Source organism: Lissotriton vulgaris, chromosome 1_1 (genome assembly GCF_964263255.1).
Source record: "Lissotriton vulgaris chromosome 1_1, aLisVul1.2, whole genome shotgun sequence".
Taxonomy (NCBI): Eukaryota; Metazoa; Chordata; class Amphibia; order Caudata; family Salamandridae; genus Lissotriton; species Lissotriton vulgaris.
This window is the reverse complement of record NC_141685.1, coordinates 1,697,418,586-1,697,438,092: the sequence shown is the minus strand read 5'-3', so window position 1 is coordinate 1,697,438,092 and position 19,507 is coordinate 1,697,418,586. Positions and strand designations below refer to the sequence as shown.

Sequence of the window (19,507 nt, the reverse complement as noted above, 5' to 3'; positions counted from 1 at the left end):
TATTTCTGAATACACATCAACAGCTTCATTTTCAGCGGAAGTGAACATGTAACACAAATATGGTAGCAATAAAACCAAGACAGATTTCATTTTCTACAGTTAAACTATTTGCCCAATACAAGTAGAAGTAGTCAACGTCCTACAATCTGGAGGTCTTAGCCAGCATTCAGTCAATGGCTCAACTCCCATGTCTGGGCACAATGGTTAGAGCATTATGTTGCTCTACAACTCTCTGCTAGGGCCACAACAAAATGGGCTTCAAATGACGAGTAGCCATGTTACAGGTTATTGGTAACGTCTTCTGCATACTGGACAAGGACTAATCCTTTCTCTTGGCGCAGATGTACTTTCCGCTACTGTTGTGACTTAACATTGTGGTCCTTATCGGCGACCTTACTTTTACTGTTGTGCGTTATCTATGTTTATACTACGTCACGCATTCAATTTTGGAATGCTAGGAATGTATTTAAGTGACGTCACCCGGCGCCCCGTCATATTTCCCTTTCCCTCCTTGTGATTATACTGCCTCTGCCCCATCTGTTCTCTGTGGGCCTTTATAATATATACATTTCAATAAACACGTAATTTACTCCACTTTGGTCCGTACCTACTTTACAACAGCCACATTCAATAAAGTTGAAAATAAGTTTCTTCTTAACATCTCAGAGGCTAGAATGGGGAATGGAACTGCAATAGTTTGCCTCTTTTATGTGTCCATAGTTCTCAAATTGAGCGATGATCTATCATGTCCCCACCCATTCTGTTCAATCTGTAAAGGGTGTTATTTGAAATACTCTTAAGCTCATTTTCATGGATATTGAGGTAAACCTGTACATTGTGGCACTGAATTGTATCATCAAATATATTTCAGGTCTGCAGGTTGGGCGTCAGTCGTGGTGCCTTAAGGCACTGGATGGAGGTAAATTGCCTCAAGTTTAACCTAAGGAAGATGCATTATTTTATCTTTGACATCTCAGGTTTGGAGTCTAGGCTAACAATGGTTGCCGTGGATGGCATTACTGTATGGTTTGTGCGGCAACCTAAATCCCCTGGTTCTGTTCTGGATTATGTGCTTAATATGTGTTCCTGTAATAAATATATCTGCTTCTCTGCACAACTACAACTGCATCTCTACGGAGAAAGATAAAATAATGTATCCAAGTCACTCATTTCACACCATGGTTCAAGCCATGTTTCTTTCCAGGACTGTCATCGGAAATGTGTTTTTGGGGAGGACCCATTAGTGATGGTGAGAGGACATAAATACACTCATTTGTCAACTATTCTACACTTACTTAACAGGTTGTCTATTGAGACCAGACTTTTTTTTAAAGATCACTTGCTTAGCTTACAATGCTCTCCTCAGGACTGCCTTTCAGCTCTGCCTGTCAAGATTAAGGTTTCAGAATCAATGAATCAATCAAGGATTTATAAAGCACAACAAATCGCCTGTGTGGTTCTCAGGGCGCTGATTTCAATCTCCTTTCAGTCCATTAAATGTAATACTGCAAATAACAAAATTCGAATTCTAAGCACTGTAGAGTGCTCTTGTGTCATTGACATGATCTGTGCTAAATAAATGTATCAAACAAATTGAAAAGTAAGCAAAATCTGGGCAGGTATGAGCAAAGACAGATTAGTCCTTGTCCATGCAGTTACAGGATTCAGCAAAGGGATGTGCACATCACCTAGATATTGCGATATTCGTCAAAGAGACTAGGTGCAACCTCTTGGAAGAAAGGTTACCCAGAACTGATGGTGAGCAGGACACTAGACATCAGACGCTAATTCTACATGCACAGAAAGGGGCCAAAAAGGTGCGTGGGGTGGACGTTGAAGCAGATATGAACTTATCTTACTTTGGAATTGCAAACAGGAAAAGAGAAAGAGGAAGGAGACTACAAGATCCAAAAATAGATCCCAGCCCCAATACTGCATTTTTTAAATCAGCACTAGAGAAACAAACAAATCTGACAGATCTACTTAAGGTGACCGCTATAAACACTGTTGTAAAGTCTAATACACCGACAGGAACATATGAAAAAATCCACTCTCAGATTTCCCATCTGAAAGAGAAGAGAGAAACGAAACACTTTTTCCATTTTAGACCATTGGTAGGGATATAGGCTAGGAAAGAACAACAAATAAATCAACAGATTTAGCAAAATGGAGGCTTGTGAAAAATTCACATTTGCCCAGTGTAAGTACAACTTACTCATCTAAACGGCCAATTATGTTTACTTCAGGCTCATGCAAATGTAATTATCACATGTAAGATAAACCCGCATGCACTTTTAGTGTAACAAATGGAAGTCTAGATGCACATGCAGTCTTATAAGTTTGCTGGCCCTATCCGTCAGCCTCCCCAATTCAGCCAATGTTTTCTCTCTCTAAATGAAATATAAAGCTGGGAGAGCAGAATTGTTGTTTGTTTGGAGGAAGGGAAAGGAAGGCAAATGTGTACACGAAAAATACGGTGTCCCTTTCACCAGATAAACTGCCTGAATATATGGAAAAAGAAAAAAGCTCCTGTAATTAAGGACAACATGATTAGGACTATATCTGCTACTATTTAATGTCCACTTGACAGAGCAGAAAAGATCGACTGAACAGTTATTCACAGCAAGGTAACACACCATTCACAAGCATAGATTACTATAAGCCTATTTGCTTTTTACCAGCTCCACGAACACTGTCTTTTCATCACATTGATGGAAATGTTCCAAAATGGTCTATGGTAAGTCTATAAATTGCAAGGAAGGAAGAGAAATGCAGGACTGTAGTTTTAATTATGGCACGTAATGGGGTATGACAAGCAGGCAATTACAATTACGTCATGCAGAGAGCAACAAAAAATGTATACTGACAGTCATTTGACGGTTTAGTAAGGTCCCAGTGAGTGTAATATTAACTGTTTGCTAGTAAACAGTATTTGTTGAGGAGCAGAATTTGCTGGTGAAAGTTCTTCATAGGTTTATAAAACCGAATAACAAAGCACCCACCTTTCTAACTTTCACACCGCCCACAAGATCAGGAGATCACATCACTCATTTCCAATATTCTTGTTGGCAGGGGTGTAACAAAGGCTCCCGCAGCCCCGAGCTCCAGGGGGCCCCCCTCACCATCCACAGCACCAACGCCCGAGAGCTCAAGAGTGACCTCCACTGACTGCACAGCTCTTAACATGGCTGCTGTCTCTTTTCGTCCGACAGGCTTAAGGGGGCTGGCTCAGCACCCGGCTAGTTACAATGTTTTACGCTATACCGCGCATTCTTTGAATCATGAGCCTGCCCTGCCCCATGATCTAATTTGCCCAATCAGCATAGGCGCCGTGAGCGGGCGGTGACATAGTTTCAGTTGTACAGCTAGCACACTGGGCCGGCCGCTCCAGCTCTCGGCACTCAGCCGGGTCGGCGTTATTATTCAGTCGTGGTGGTGCATCAGCATGACTGCCTCGGCTCAGGTGCCACCTGCAGCGGGTCCAGTGCAGCTACTTCTGCTAATGCCATGCACGTCGGTCGGAGAGGAGTGTCCAATCTGGACTGCGGCCGCGGAGCTGCCAGGGACTGTGCAATCAAATCGTTGCAACTGGCCTCACCGGCAATGGAGCTCTGCGCTGACAAAGTAAGTGAGGTGTCACACGCTGTTTCTTCTTGTCTTCCATCTGTAATTTTTAGGTCTCTGCCTGCCAATGCGCTTGCGCATTGCTGGCGAGACATATAGAGGGTCACCAGCAAATCCTACCAAGATGTTTTAGAGTGCGGATTCTGCCCAATGCATAGGTGTCATTCAAGCGCGAAACTTCGCCAGCGCGCGCTCTGCCTCACTTCCTGCTCGGCATTATACTTCAAAGGAATGCCTCCCGCTCCCCGCACCCCCCCCTCGCCACACCAGCCATGTTACTTCTGTGCCTCCCATCATCGCATCAGACTTCAAAGGCTGACGCTCGCGCTTACATCCTTCTCTTTCCCCTCATTAACAAGCTTATCTCACCTGCTTTCCTAGAGCGTTCATAAAAGTCATTTTACTTAAACGCTGTAATGAACTGGTGTTCTCTTCTCTTTCTATGTGCTAATTTTTTTTCAATCCCTTTCTACTGGCCCTTTTGTCATATAAATCTCCGTACCGTTTACTTTTTCAGCCGCTCCCCTGCTCCCCCGCCCCCCGCCACGCATCACTTCCTGCTCCCCCTCTTATTTTGTTATTGCTCACACCCCATATGCTCATCCCTGCTCCCCCGCCACGCAATGCCGAGAGCTTGTTAAGTTTTCCTATTGTTTACTGTTTCTCTTCCATTTTGTGTATTCCCTTTTTTCAATCTATTCATTTTTTTTGTTCAATCCCATTGGGTTCTCCTTTTACCCTTAATTTCGTTCCTTTTAGTTTTTCACGTTGTCTTTCAATTCACAACTTTTCGCCTGTTTCTTATGCTTTTTCTTTGTGCCTTTCTTCCAATATTTGTCTTTCTTTTTCGTCCTCTTCACCATGTTAGTCATTCCCTCTTCTCATCCCTATATTTTTCTTTTACTTTCAGGGTTTGCCTGTTACTTTATTTCTTTCTATTCAGTTCTTTCCGTTCTATCTTTCACTTTCTCTCTTTCTTTATATAGTGCGTCATCGGGATTGAATATCTGTTTGGCCAAGACAGACGCACTGTTGAGACCCTGTCCAATTATGGTTTTAACAGCTCGTTCGGCGGCGTTTTCATTTTCTTTTGGGCTTTTTATATTATGATTTATTAGTGACCTCATTGTATGCACTTGGCAGACTCATGAGGGTCTTTGCATGGCAGCCAGTCAATTGTTCTTTTCACTGTATTTGTTTGGGAACATCTGATTTTCCTCCTTATGAGCAATATGGAAACGAGACCCTCAATTATTTTCAGTAGCCGCCTGGACCTCTGTGTGCTGAGCCCAGCCCAACTTACACCCAGTGTGAACCCAGACCCTCGACCCATACTATGTGCAGGGAACCGAGGGCTGAAAATACGCCATGCAGAAGAATCATTTCCGATCAACATCTGGGGATGCACTGCCGCACGTGCATTTAAACAAAGGCAAATTTACCTTGAATACAGTGTCTACAATACTTTTTCGACTGTGTATGCATTAAACCATATTGTACAAAAGGCCTGGTCATATGATTTGTCTGCTTGAAAGTAACACGCGTACTGCATTATTTCAAACTTGATTGGTAAAGGTCCCTTTAAACAAACATCTGAACGATAGGTTTTAAAAGGCTGTAAGAATCATCTATTCCAATACAAATGCGGGTGGAGTCAGCATGATCGGATTGGATAGCCAGAGCCCTCCATATAAGCAGCATAATGATCTTTTTAGGTCGAGTTTGCTCGACATTTTGTACAGGGACTTTTCAAATTGCTACCCCTGTTTTCCCTGGCTGCAAGCTTGCATGCATGTGGTGTGAACGCGCGCAGCACCAGTTTGCTTCATGTCACCATGTTGCGCCCCTTCCCCCGCGCATTCCCAGCCCTTTGATGCTTCCGCCGCACTCCACCACCACCGCGTCCGCCTCCACCGCCGCGCCCGCCTCCACCGCCGCGTCCGCCTCCACCGCCGCGTCCGCCTCCACCGCCACTGTGTCCTCCACCACCGGGTCCGCCACCACCACCCCCGCGTCCACCACCACCTCCACGTCCACCACCACCTCCGCGTCCACCACCACCTCCGCGTCCACCACCACCTCCGCGTCCACCACCACCTCCGCGTCCACCACCACCTCCGCGTCCACCACCACCTCCGCGTCCACCACCACCTCCGCGTCCACCACCACCTCCGCGTCCACCACCACCTCCGTGTCCACCACTACCTCCGCGTCCACCACCACAGCCACCACCTCCTCCACGTTCCACGTCCCCCTCCTCCATGTTCCACGTCCCTCTTCTCCACGTCCCCGTCCTCCACGTTCCACGTCCCCCTCCTCCACGTTCCACGTCCCCCTCCTCCACGTTCCACGTCCCCCTCCTCCACGTTCCACGTCCCCCTCCTCCACGTTCCACGTCCCCCTCCTCCAAGTTCCACTTCCACCACCTCCTCCATGTCCACCACCACCACCACCACGTCCACCACCAGCAGTAACCCACTTGCATATCTAAATAAAATAAAAATATGCTGGCTGCATGTTACATGGTGTGCTTTGCAGGAGACACATTAACCATCTATGCAACTTTTATACAAAACTGGGTCTAAACAACATTCAGATTTTTCCAGCAAATGTGTTAACCTCGAGAGTTCTCTCCATTATTATTATTATTCCATGAGATTTAGCTGGCACACAAAGATCTCTGCAGGAGGTGCCTTAACCCCCATAAGATATTTCAAAATGCAGACAGTGCAACTATTTAATTATAACAGATTCACCACCATGCTTCTCCTCACTGTCAGTTTCTTATTAGCAACGTTTAAAAAAAAAGATATGTATAAATTGAGGCCCTGATTTTGCGTCATGATTGCGTCACTTTTTGGGCAAACCCCAGATGCAAAATCTAATTTGGTAAGTCTCGCAGTGCGCTCAAATGTACTCTTGATAAACCTGCTAGACGTGTGTGAGGTCCTAAGATCTGATGCCTCTTCCTGTGATGTTACTTTGTGATGCCATGTGCCGTTACATCCCGCGCCATGACGACACTTGGATGCTGGCTAACTTGGTTAGTCCTCACTCCCTCTATCGCCCTCACTCTCTCTATCGCCCTCACTCTCTCTATCGCCCTCACTCTCTCTATCGCCCTCACTCTCTCTATCGGCCTCACTCTCTCTATCGCCCTCACTCTCTCTATCGCCCTCACTCTCTCTATCGCCCTCACTCTCTCTATCGCCCTCACTCTCTCTATCGCCCTCACTCTATCGCCCTCACTCTATCGCCCTCACTCTATCGCCCTCACTCTATCGCCCTCACTCTATCTATCGCCCTCACTCTATCTATCGCCCTCACTCTATCTATCGCCCTCACTCTATCTATCGCCCTCACTCTATCTATCTATCGATCGCCCTCACTCTATCTATCGCCCTCACTCTATCTATCGCCCTCACTCTATCTATCGCCCTCACTCTATCTATCGCCCTCACTCTATCTATCGCCCTCACTCTATCTATCGCCCTCACTCTATCCATCTATCTATCGCCCTCACTCTATCCATCTATCTATCGCCCTCACTCTATCTATCGCCCTCACTCTATCCATCTATCTATCGCCCTCACTCTATCTATCGCCCTCACTCTATCTATCTATCTATCTATCGCCCTCACTCTATCTATCGCCCTCACTCTATCTATCGCCCTCACTCTATCTATCGCCCTCACTCTATCTATCGCCCTCACTCTATCGCCCTCAATCTATCTATCGCCCTCACTCTATCCATCTATCGCCCTCACTCTATCCATCTATCGCCCTCACTCTATCCATCTATCGCCCTCACTCTATCCATCTATCGCCCTCACTCTATCCATCTATCGCCCTCACTCTATCTATCTATCGCCCTCACTCTATCTATCTATCGCCCTCACTCTATCGCCCTCACTCTATCGCCCTCACTCTATCGCCCTCACTCTATCGCCCTCACTCTATCGCCCTCACTCTATCGCCCTCACTCTATCGCCCTCACTCTATCGCCCTCACTCTATCGCCCTCACTCTATCGCCCTCACTCTATCGCCCTCACTCTATCGCCCTCACTCTATCGCCCTCACTCTATCGCCCTCACTCTATCGCCCTCACTCTATCGCCCTCACTCTATCGCCCTCACTCTATCGCCCTCACTCTATCGCCCTCACTCTATCGCCCTCACTCTATCTATCGCCCTCAATCTATCTATCTATCGCCCTCAATCTATCTATCTATCGCCCTCACTCTATCCATCTATCGCCCTCACTCTATCCATCTATCGCCCTCACTCTATCCATCTATCGCCCTCACTCTATCTATCTATCGCCCTCACTCTATCTATCTATCGCCCTCACTCTATCTATCTATCGCCCTCACTCTATCTATCTATCGCCCTCACTCTATCTATCTATCGCCCTCACTCTATCTATCGCCCTCACTCTATCTATCTATCTATCGCCCTCACTCTATCTATCTATCGATCGCCCTCACTCTATCTATCTATCGATCGCCCTCACTCTATCTATCTATCGATCGCCCTCACTCTATCTATCGCCCTCACTCTATCTATCGCCCTCACTCTATCTATCGCCCTCACTCTATCTATCGCCCTCACTCTATCTATCGCCCTCACTCTATCTATCGCCCTCACTCTATCTATCGCCCTCACTCTATCTATCGCCCTCACTCTATCTATCGCCCTCACTCTATCTATCGCCCTCACTCTATCTATCGCCCTCACTCTATCCATCTATCTATCGCCCTCACTCTATCCATCTATCTATCGCCCTCACTCTATCCATCTATCTATCGCCCTCACTCTATCCATCTATCTATCGCCCTCACTCTATCCATCTATCTATCGCCCTCACTCTATCCATCTATCTATCGCCCTCACTCTATCCATCTATCTATCGCCCTCACTCTATCCATCTATCTATCGCCCTCACTCTATCCATCTATCTATCTATCGCCCTCACTCTATCCATCTATCTATCTATCGCCCTCACTCTATCCATCTATCTATCTATCACCCTCACTCTATCCATCTATCTATCGCCCTCACTCTATCCATCTATCTATCGCCCTCACTCTATCTATCTATCGATCGCCCTCACTCTATCGCCCTCACTCTATCTATCGCCCTCACTCTATCTATCGCCCTCACTCTATCTATCGCCCTCACTCTATCTATCGCCCTCACTCTATCTATCGCCCTCACTCTATCTATCGCCCTCACTCTATCTATCGCCCTCACTCTATCTATCGCCCTCACTCTATCTATCGCCCTCACTCTATCTATCGCCCTCACTCTATCTATCGCCCTCACTCTATCCATCTATCGCCCTCACTCTATCCATCTATCGCCCTCACTCTATCCATCTATCGCCCTCACTCTATCCATCTATCGCCCTCACTCTATCCATCTATCGCCCTCACTCTATCCATCTATCGCCCTCACTCTATCGCCCTCACTCTATCGCCCTCACTCTATCGCCCTCACTCTATCGCCCTCACTCTATCGCCCTCACTCTATCGCCCTCACTCTATCGCCCTCACTCTATCGCCCTCACTCTATCGCCCTCACTCTATCGCCCTCACTCTATCGCCCTCACTCTATCGCCCTCACTCTATCGCCCTCACTCTATCGCCCTCACTCTATCGCCCTCACTCTATCGCCCTCACTCTATCGCCCTCACTCTATCGCCCTCACTCTATCGCCCTCACTCTATCGCCCTCACTCTATCGCCCTCACTCTATCGCCCTCACTCTATCGCCCTCACTCTATCGCCCTCACTCTATCGCCCTCACTCTATCGCCCTCACTCTATCGCCCTCACTCTATCGCCCTCACTCTATCGCCCTCACTCTATCGCCCTCACTCTATCTATTTATCGCCCTCACTCTATCTATCGCCCTCAATCTATCTATCTATCGCCCTCACTCTATCTATCTATCGCCCTCACTCTATCCATCTATCGCCCTCACTCTATCCATCTATCGCCCTCACTCTATCCATCTATCGCCCTCACTCTATCTATCTATCGCCCTCACTCTATCTATCTATCGCCCTCACTCTATCTATCTATCGCCCTCACTCTATCTATCTATCGCCCTCACTCTATCTATCTATCGCCCTCACTCTATCTATCTATCGCCCTCACTCTATCTATCTATCGCCCTCACTCTATCTATCGCCCTCACTCTATCTATCGCCCTCACTCTATCTATCGCCCTCACTCTATCTATCGCCCTCACTCTATCTATCGCCCTCACTCTATCTATCGCCCTCACTCTATCTATCGCCCTCACTCTATCTATCGCCCTCACTCTATCTATCGCCCTCACTCTATCTATCGCCCTCACTCTATCTATCGCCCTCACTCTATCTATCGCCCTCACTCTATCTATCGCCCTCACTCTATCTATCGCCCTCACTCTATCTATCGCCCTTACTCTATCTATCGCCCTCACTCTATCCATCTATCTATCGCCCTCACTCTATCCATCTATCTATCGCCCTCACTCTATCCATCTATCTATCGCCCTCACTCTATCCATCTATCTATCGCCCTCACTCTATCCATCTATCTATCGCCCTCACTCTATCCATCTATCTATCGCCCTCACTCTATCCATCTATCTATCGCCCTCACTCTATCCATCTATCTATCTATCGCCCTCACTCTATCTATCTATCTATCTATCTATCTATCGCCCTCACTCTATCGCCCTCACTCTATCGCCCTCACTCTATCTATCGCCCTCACTCTATCTATCGCCCTCACTCTATCTATCGCCCTCACTCTATCTATCGCCCTCACTCTATCTATCGCCCTCACTCTATCTATCGCCCTCACTCTATCTATCGCCCTCACTCTATCTATCGCCCTCACTCTATCTATCGCCCTCACTCTATCTATCGCCCTCACTCTATCAATCGCCCTCACTCTATCAATCGCCCTCACTCTATCAATCGCCCTCACTCTATCAATCGCCCTCACTCTATCAATCGCCCTCACTCTATCAATCGCCCTCACTCTATCTATCGCCCTCACTCTATCTATCGCCCTCACTCTATCTATCGCCCTCACTCTATCTATCGCCCTCACTCTATCTATCGCCCTCACTCTATCTATCGCCCTCACTCTATCTATCGCCCTCACTCTATCGCCCTCACTCTATCGCCCTCACTCTATCGCCCTCACTCTATCGCCCTCACTCTATCGCCCTCACTCTATCGCCCTCACTCTATCGCCCTCACTCTATCGCCCTCACTCTATCGCCCTCACTCTATCGCCCTCACTCTATCGCCCTCACTCTATCGCCCTCACTCTATCGCCCTCACTCTATCGCCCTCACTCTATCGCCCTCACTCTATCGCCCTCACTCTATCGCCCTCACTCTATCGCCCTCACTCTATCGCCCTCACTATCTATTTATCGCCCTCACTATCTATTTATCGCCCTCACTCTATCTATTTATCGCCCTCACTATCTATCGCCCTCACTCTATCGCCCTCACTCTATCGCCCTCACTCTATCGCCCTCACTCTATCGCCCTCACTCTATCGCCCTCACTCTATCGCCCTCACTCTATCGCCCTCACTCTATCGCCCTCACTCTATCGCCCTCACTCTATCGCCCTCACTCTATCGCCCTCACTCTATCTATTTATCGCCCTCACTATCTATCGCCCTCACTCTATCTATCGCCCTCACTCTATCTATCGCCCTCACTCTATCTATCGCCCTCACTCTATCTATCGCCCTCACTCTATCTATCGCCCTCACTCTATCCATCTATCGCCCTCACTCTATCTATCTATCGCCCTCACTCTATCTATCTATCGCCCTCACTCTATCTATCTATCGCCCTCACTCTATCTATCTATCGCCCTCACTCTATCTATCTATCGCCCTCACTCTATCTATCTATCGCCCTCACTCTATCTATCTATCGCCCTCACTCTATCTATCTATCGCCCTCACTCTATCTATCTATCGCCCTCACTCTATCTATCTATCGCCCTCACTATCTATCTATCGCCCTCACTATCGAATAGTTTCTTACCTGTCGGTGTAGTTTTGCAGCTTGAAGATCTTTCTGGATTCACTATGCTGTGCATATTCCGCGGTCTTGTGGTCGGGTCCGGATTCGTAGTCTTTTCTTTGGTTTTTTTTTTTTTCGTAGCCCTTGTGGGCGTCGGCGTCACACCTCCTCGGGTGCATTTCCGGTGACGTCGGCTTGCTTCCTGCGGAAGCTCCCACTCTTGGGCGCCATCTTCGGATTCTTTTTTCCGTGTTTCTTTCTTTTCCGAAGCAATGGCAATGTTCTATTCAGGTGATAATGTCTTTACCACTTGTCCTTATATTCTCTTACTTCTTCTCCTCCTATTTCCTTCTTTTTTTTTTTTTGACCACCTCTTCTCTCTCCAGCCTCATCTTTCTGGCGGAGGTGGGTGGGTTCGCTAGTGAATCCAGAAAGATCTTCAAGCTGCAAAACTACACCGACAGGTAAGAAACTATTCATTTTGCAGCGTGAATCTTTCTGCATTCACTATGCTGTGCATAGATTTCATAGCGTTTCTCATTTCCGTGGCGGCTGGGTGGAAGATGAGCTCTGGTTTCTGAATATATGCTGGAGCACCCTTTGTCCGACTTGTGCTTCTTTGTTCATCTGAACATCCACGCAATAGTGTTGCGTGAATGTGTGCACCGAAGCCCATGTTGCCGCCAGGCATATGTCTTGTATGGGTGTATTGGCCAGGAAGGCTATTGTAGCCCCCTTTTTTCTAGTGGAGTGGGCGCGTGCCCCCTCTGCCAGTTCTTCTCCTGCCCTTTTGTGGCAGAGTTGGATTGTTTGAGCGATCCATCGTGCAATAGTGGTCTTAGTCACTGCCTTGCCCATGTAACTGTTGGCGAACGACACAAAGAACTGTTTCGTTTTCCTGTGTCCTTTTGTCCTTTCAATGTAATGCATGACCGCCCTTCAGGCGTCCAGGGTGTGCAGAGCTCGCTCTGCGCTAGTGGTTGTTTTTGGAAAAAACTCGGTATCTGTATGGACTGGTTCATGTGGAACTTGGACACCACCTTCGGCATGAAGTGTGGGTCGGTCCTCATTACCACCCTGTCATTGTGTATTTGTAAGTAGGGCTCCTGTAGCGTTAGCGCTTGCAGCTCGCTCACTCTGCGTAAGGACGTAATTGCAACCAGGAAAGCAGTTTTCATAGTTAGCATCTTCAAGGAGGCCTTGTGAAGCGGCTCGAAGGGCTCCTTCATGAGTTCCGTCAGGACCACGTTTAAGTTCCATGCCGGTGGTGGCACCCGCTTGGGTGGTGCAATCCTTTTTGCTCCTTCCAGGAACCTCTTTACAACTTGTGATGTGAAGAAGCTTCTGCCCATCTCACCCCTTGTGTATGCCACTATAGCCGCCAGGTGAACTCTCAAGGAGGACGAGCTGAGGTTTTTCTCCAGTAAGTGTGTCAGGTACTTCAGTACCGTGGAGTCCTTTTTCATTTTATTGTGGAGTCTTTCCCTCCTGCACCACATCGTGAATCTTTTCCACTTTGCGACATAGCACTTCCTTGTGCTGGGCCTTCGTGCCTCCCGAAGGACCCTGAGGGTGCTCTCTGGCAGTCTCAAATGTGCGAACTCTATGTCCTCAGGAGACATGCTACTAGGCTCATGCTCTCTGGTTCTGGGTGCAGCACCTCTCTGTTCTGCATGGAGAGCAGGTCTTTTCTTCTGCCGAATCTGTGGGGTGCACACTGCGCCATCTCCATGATCTGCGAGTACCATGTCTGCCTCGCCCACTGTGGCGCGGCCAGTATCAGGGTCATGGTGCTCGCTCTGCACTTGCTCAGTACTCTGTGTATCAGTGGTATCGGGGGGAAAAGCGTACGCAAATTTCCCAGACCAATCTATCCATAGGGCATTCCCAAGGGACCCTTCTTCGTGTTGTCTGGATGCGAAGTTTCGGCATTTCGCATTCTGGCGTGTTGCAAACAGGTCCACTGATGGCGTTCCCCACCTGTTGAACAGCCTCCTTGTCTCCTGAGCATTGTGCTCCCACTCGTGGGATGCCGAGGTCTGTCTGCTCAGCCAGTCTGCCTGAATGTTCTCCTTCCCTGGTAGGTGTATTGTAGAAAAGGTAGGGCTAGGACCTTTCTCAAGATTTGCCCGGCGCTAATCGCCCTTGTACCATTCAAATTTACCAAGCAATGAGGCAGGCGCCGGAGACCAGAAGGCAGGAAACAGAAGTTTTATTCCGACGGAGCAGAACACATCAGATCAGACAACAAGGTATCGTCTCGAGGTGCTCTCTAACAGCCTCTCCGAGGCCTGGCCTCTTATACACTGGTTTATGGCATGTGACCTTTCTTTATTACAATCAGAACAGTGTGAAGTAAGGAAAAGGACATCCCCGTAATCCTCGTGTCAATCCCACCCCCATATACCTTCACAATAGAGGTCCTCAACCTGCTGATAAGAGGAGGGGGGTCATTACACAGCTGAGTGTTTCGCCAAGTCTTGGGATGTGTGTGCCTGATCATATCCCAGGGGGTGGGGAGGCCCTGATCAACAGCGTGTCCTTTGAAGAGGGGCGACTCCATACAATGAGGGGCAGTAAATGGTATCTCCTGGTTTAGGCGATGGCCTCGGACCTGTGTGGACAGTCGGACACGGGGTAAGGGGTCATCAATGGAGTGGTATTCATGCCGCGTGGACAATTGGCCGCGAAGGGAAGGTTTATCAACAGAGGGGCATTCATGGGAGGAGAGGAGGTGCTGGTCAGGCGCTGGCGTGACTCCCAAGGACAGGGTCATGCAGAGGGGTCATGCTCATAAGGGGGAGGGAGGGGGAGCCAGGGTGCGCGGAGGATGCTTGCTGGGTCAGAGGGGCGCGCTGGCGACTGATTGTGGACAGGGAGACCATGATGCCTAAAATGGCGATCGTGCACGTTGTACGTGGGTGACAAGCTGGCGCAGATGATGTTCAGTTCATAAACTAAAATTCCACAGTATGGCTAGCAGGTCTATCTGGAGAGGGATGGCCCACCTCCATATCTCCTGCGCCAGCGTCGAAAGCGTTGTTGACTGTGTTCCACCCTGTTTGTTGATGTAGAACATCGCCGTGGTGTTGTCTGTCTGTAGCAACACCCTTTGCCTGTACAGTCTTGTCTGGAAGGCTTTCAGTGCAAGGAAGATTGTCTTCAATTCGAGGTAATTGATGTGCTTTGTCGCATCAGCTGGCGTCCAAAGACCCCTCACTTTGAGTTCCTCCATGTGAGCGCCCCATCCCTTCAGGGATGCGTCCGTGGTGATGGTCACTGTCGGAGTTGGGAGTGTTAGAGGCTGTCCCCTTGTTAAGTTCTCCAAGGTCCACCATGTCATCTCCTTCTGCACTGCGTGCGTCACCACCACAAGATCCTCGCAACTGCCCGAAGCCTGTGACCATTGTTCCTGGAGCCATTCTTGCATGGGTCTCATGTGGAGCCGCACATTCGGCACTAGGTGGATGCACGATGCCATCATCCCCATGATCTTGCTCGCAGTCCTCACTGTCCGAGCTTGTCCCTTCCGGTAGAGGCGAGTTTCCTTGACCAGTGCCCTTGCTCTCTTCTCGCTGGGGAACACTTTGCCCTGTAAGGTGTTGATCTCTGCCCCCAGGAAGATCTTCACTTGCTCCGGCTCCATTGATGATTTCTTCCAATGGACGGAGAACCCCAGGTTTATGAGCGTGCTCGTCACTGTATGTGCATGCTGCTTGCACTTCTGGTACGAGTTTGCTTTCACCAGCCAGTCGTCCAGGTAAGGGTATACGTGTATCCCCTGTCTTCGTAAGTGCGCTGCGACTGCCGCGAGGCACTTCGTGAATACCCTTGGTGCTGATTTCATTCCGAAGGCCAGCGTTGTGAACTGGTAGAGGCCTCCTCCGATTGCGAACCTGAGCATATGCTTGTGCTTCTCGTTCATCGGTATGTGTAAGTAGGCGTCCTTGAGGTCTATCGTGACCATGAAGTCTCCGACCTGCAATTGCGGCAGCACCTGCTGCAGGGAGGTCATTTTGAACTTTTGTGTTCCTATGAATTTGTTGAGGAACCTTAGGTCTAGGATGGGTCTCATCTTGTCGTCGACCTTTGGTACTAGGAAGTACGTTGAGTATATTCCCTTGTTCCTTTCCCTGAAGGGAACTCTTTCTATGGCCTGTTTTTGTAGAAGTTCTTGCACTTCTTCCTGAAGCCTCGCCAGCTGTTCTCTTGCTGGTGGCTTCCCCCTTGGTTTTCTGTTTGTTGGCTTTCTCTCCAACTCCAAGCAGTATCCGAATTGGATGATGTTTAGGATCCATTTGTCTGATGTTATTTCTCTCCATTCTTGGAGATAGAACTTTAATCTTCCTCCCACTGGTGTCATGTGGTCGTAGGTCTTTAGATTGTCCTGACCCCTTCGTACGTGGTGCCCCCTGGGATCTTTTCTGTGGTCGGGCACCCGGAGGTGTCTGAAGTCACTTCGGGGTGGGCTGCTGCCCCCCTCTTCTATTCTGGCCACGGCCATTTCTCCCTCGAAAGGACTGACCTCTTGGCTGGTATTGCCAGGACTGCTTCTGGTGACCTTGCTGAGCCTGCGAGTCTGCCTGGTGCGTCTGCTGGAAGGCCTGGTGCGATGTACCTGGCTGGTTTCCACCTCTCCCGCCGGGCCTCCGTGCCGGGGTGCCTCTTCTGTTGCCTCTGAACTGCAATGCCCCCATGGATCTTGCCGTCTCGTTATCTTTTTTGAGCTGGCATAGTTTCTCGTCAACTGTTGCTCCGAAAAGCGTTTCGCCGTTGAACGGTGTGTTCAGGATACTGTGTTGTACCTCGGGTTTGAACCCTGAGATCCTGAGCCAGGCGTGTCTCTTTTCCGTGACACCCATCATCATGAGCCTGCTGGCGGTGTCTGCTCCGTCCAGGGCCGTCTTAAGGCAAGAATTTGCCGCGTTTTTCCCTTCTTTGATCAATTTTTCGGCCTTCTGCCTGGCATCCTGGGTTAGGTCCTTCACCAACTGCCCCAGCCCCTCCATGATCTGGTACATGTGCCTGTTTAACAGGGCGTTGGAATTAGCCATGCGCCTGTGGGTCGCGGCATTTCGCTCGATCCTTCTCCCCACCAGATCCATCCTCTTGCTCTCCTTATCCGGTGGTGGGCCCGAGGTAGTGGATACGTTCGCCCTCTTCCTAGCTGTGGCCGTGATAATGGAGTCAGCAGAGACCTCGCCTCGAATGTAGGCCGGGTCCTTTGAGGAGTGTTTGTATTTGTTCTCTGTTCTGGGAGTTACCGCCTTGCATGTTGCGGGCTCTTTGAACGCTTCCTTTCCCTGAGCCAAGACGCTCTCGAGCATTGGAAGGAACTGGCTTCTTGTTTGTGTTGGGAGCAATGTCTCTAGCAGGAAGTCTGCTTTCTGCTTTTCCTCGTCGAGCTTTAGCTTGAATGCAGTTGCGGCAGATTGTATCGCCGAGTTGTATGCCCCGATGTCGTCCGGCGGCGAGGGTCTCGAGGGGAATGAGTCGACCGCCTCTTCCGGGCTCTCGGTGTCGACGTCTAGGTAATCCTCCTCGCGTGGGTCAGAGGTGGCCGACTCGGCGTCCAACCGACTGCCCTCTTCGTCCTCATAGCTGTAATCCTCGTAGGGATTCTCTTCACCTTCCTGGTCGTCGACCATCTCGTCGCTAGGCACATGGTCGTCGACATGTTCCTCTTCCTCCTCGACCAGATTTAGCACGGCGTGCTTGGTCTTGTGTGGAATCGTGAAGGCACTCATCTCGGCGGCGAAATCTTTTCTCCGCTGCAAGAGGCTTGCCATCTCGGCTTCTAGCCGACGTCTTTTCCTTTCCATCTCGGCCGCGTTTTCGGCTTCGGAACGTTCGGCCCCTCTCTTCGTCGCCTGGTTCGGCGGCGAGATTTTCGGCGTCGACGGCTTGGACGTCGAACTGGCTTTCGGGTCCTTGGACGGTGCCGAGGCTTTAGGGTCTTTCTCCCTCGACGTCGATCGGTCTCTTTCGGCGACAATCTTCAACGCTTTCTGCTGGTCAACAGCTTTCGGCGCCAGGGACTCCTTCTCCGAGGATCCGCTGGGCCTGCTTGTGGTCGCGGACGGCAGATGTCGCTGCGTCGGCGCCTTCGGGCTCTTGGCCTCGTACTTCCGAGACTCAGAGTCTCTCGTGTTCTTGTGGGACGTCGAGTCTCCTACCTTATCAGGTGTCTTCTTGTAATCGGTCTCTACGACCGTGTAGCTGTCGTCTTCGGCGGCAGCGTTGTCCTCCTCCTCTGAGGACATCCCCAGCTCGTACAGCGATGGCGTCGGGGATTTTCCTTCGAGGGTGGCGTGTGCTACCCTCTGTCTCTTCCTCACACGAAGGGTCTTCTGGACGAAGACGGCGCAGGCGTTGCAGTCCTCGCTTCTGTGTTCTACCGGTAGGCAAAGGTTGCAAACCGGGTGCTGGTCTTTCTGCGCGTACTTGTGTCTGCAGTTCGGGCAGAACTTGAACGGCGTGTTGTCCATCCTCGTGCGTTCAGGCCTCCCTGACCGCGTGGACGTCGACGATCGTCGAAGTTCTCGAGGTTTTCACCTTCTTTTCTCTTCGTCAATGTTCTGTGAAGTCTTCTTTAGTCTTCTTCCAATATCTCCTCCAACTTCCACTCTTTTCAGTACTTTCTCCAAAAATGTCTGGAGCCAAACGGGAACGATCCAGACCCGACCGCGGAAAAAAGAATCTGAAGATGGCGCCCAAGAGTGGGAGCTTCCGCAGGAAGCATGCCGACGTCACCGGAAATGCACCCGAGGAGGTGTGACGCCGACGCCCACAAGGGCTACGGAAAAAAAAAAAAAACAAAGAAAAGACTACGAATCTGGACCCAACCACAAGACCGCGGAATATGCACAGCATAGTGAATCCAGAAAGATTCACGCTGCAAAACTATCTATCGCCCTCACTCTATCGCCCTCACTCTATCTATCTATCGCCCTCACTCTATCTATCTATCGCCCTCACTCTATCTATCGCCCTCACTCTATCTATCTATCGCCCTCACTCTATCTATCTATCGCCCTCACTCTATCTATCTATCGCCCTCACTCTATCTATCTATCGCCCTCACTCTATCTATCTATCGCCCTCACTCTATCTATCTATCGCCCTCACTCTATCGCCCTCACTCTATCGCCCTCACTATCTATCTATCGCCCTCACTATCTATCTATCGCCCTCACTATCTATCTATTGCCCTCACTATCTATCTATCGCCCTCACTCTATCTATCTATCGCCCTCACTCTATCTATCTATCGCTCTCACTCTATCTATATTTATCGCCCTCACTCTATCTATCGCCCTCACTCTATCTATCTATCGCCCTCACTCTATCTATCTATCGCCCTCACTCTATCTATCTATCGCCCTCACTCTATCGCCCTCACTCTATCGCCCTCACTATCTATCTATCGCCCTCACTATCTATCTATCGCCCTCACTATCTATCTATCGCCCTCACTATCTATCTATCGCCCTCACTCTATCTATCTATCGCCCTCACTCTATCTATCTATCGCCCTCACTCTATTTATCGCCCTCACTCTATTTATCGCCCTCACTCTATTTATCGCCCTCACTCTATTTATCGCCCTCACTCTATTTATCGCCCTCACTCTATTTATCGCCCTCACTCTATTTATCGCCCTCACTCTATTTATCGCCCTCACTCTATTTATCGCCCTCACTCTATTCATCGCCCTCACTCTATTCATCGCCCTCACTCTATTTATCGCCCTCACTCTATTTATCGCCCTCACTCTATTTATCGCCCTCACTCTATTTATCGCCCTCACTCTACTTATCGCCCTCACTCTACTTAT

General features: G+C 49.3%; 1 protein-coding gene across 1 annotated transcript in view; it reads right to left on the bottom strand.

Annotated features, from left to right (window-relative positions):
- The window catches only part of FBH1 (F-box DNA helicase 1), a 618,156-nt gene that overhangs the window by 365,845 nt on the left and 232,804 nt on the right, over positions 1-19,507 (bottom strand). The window lies entirely within an intron of this gene.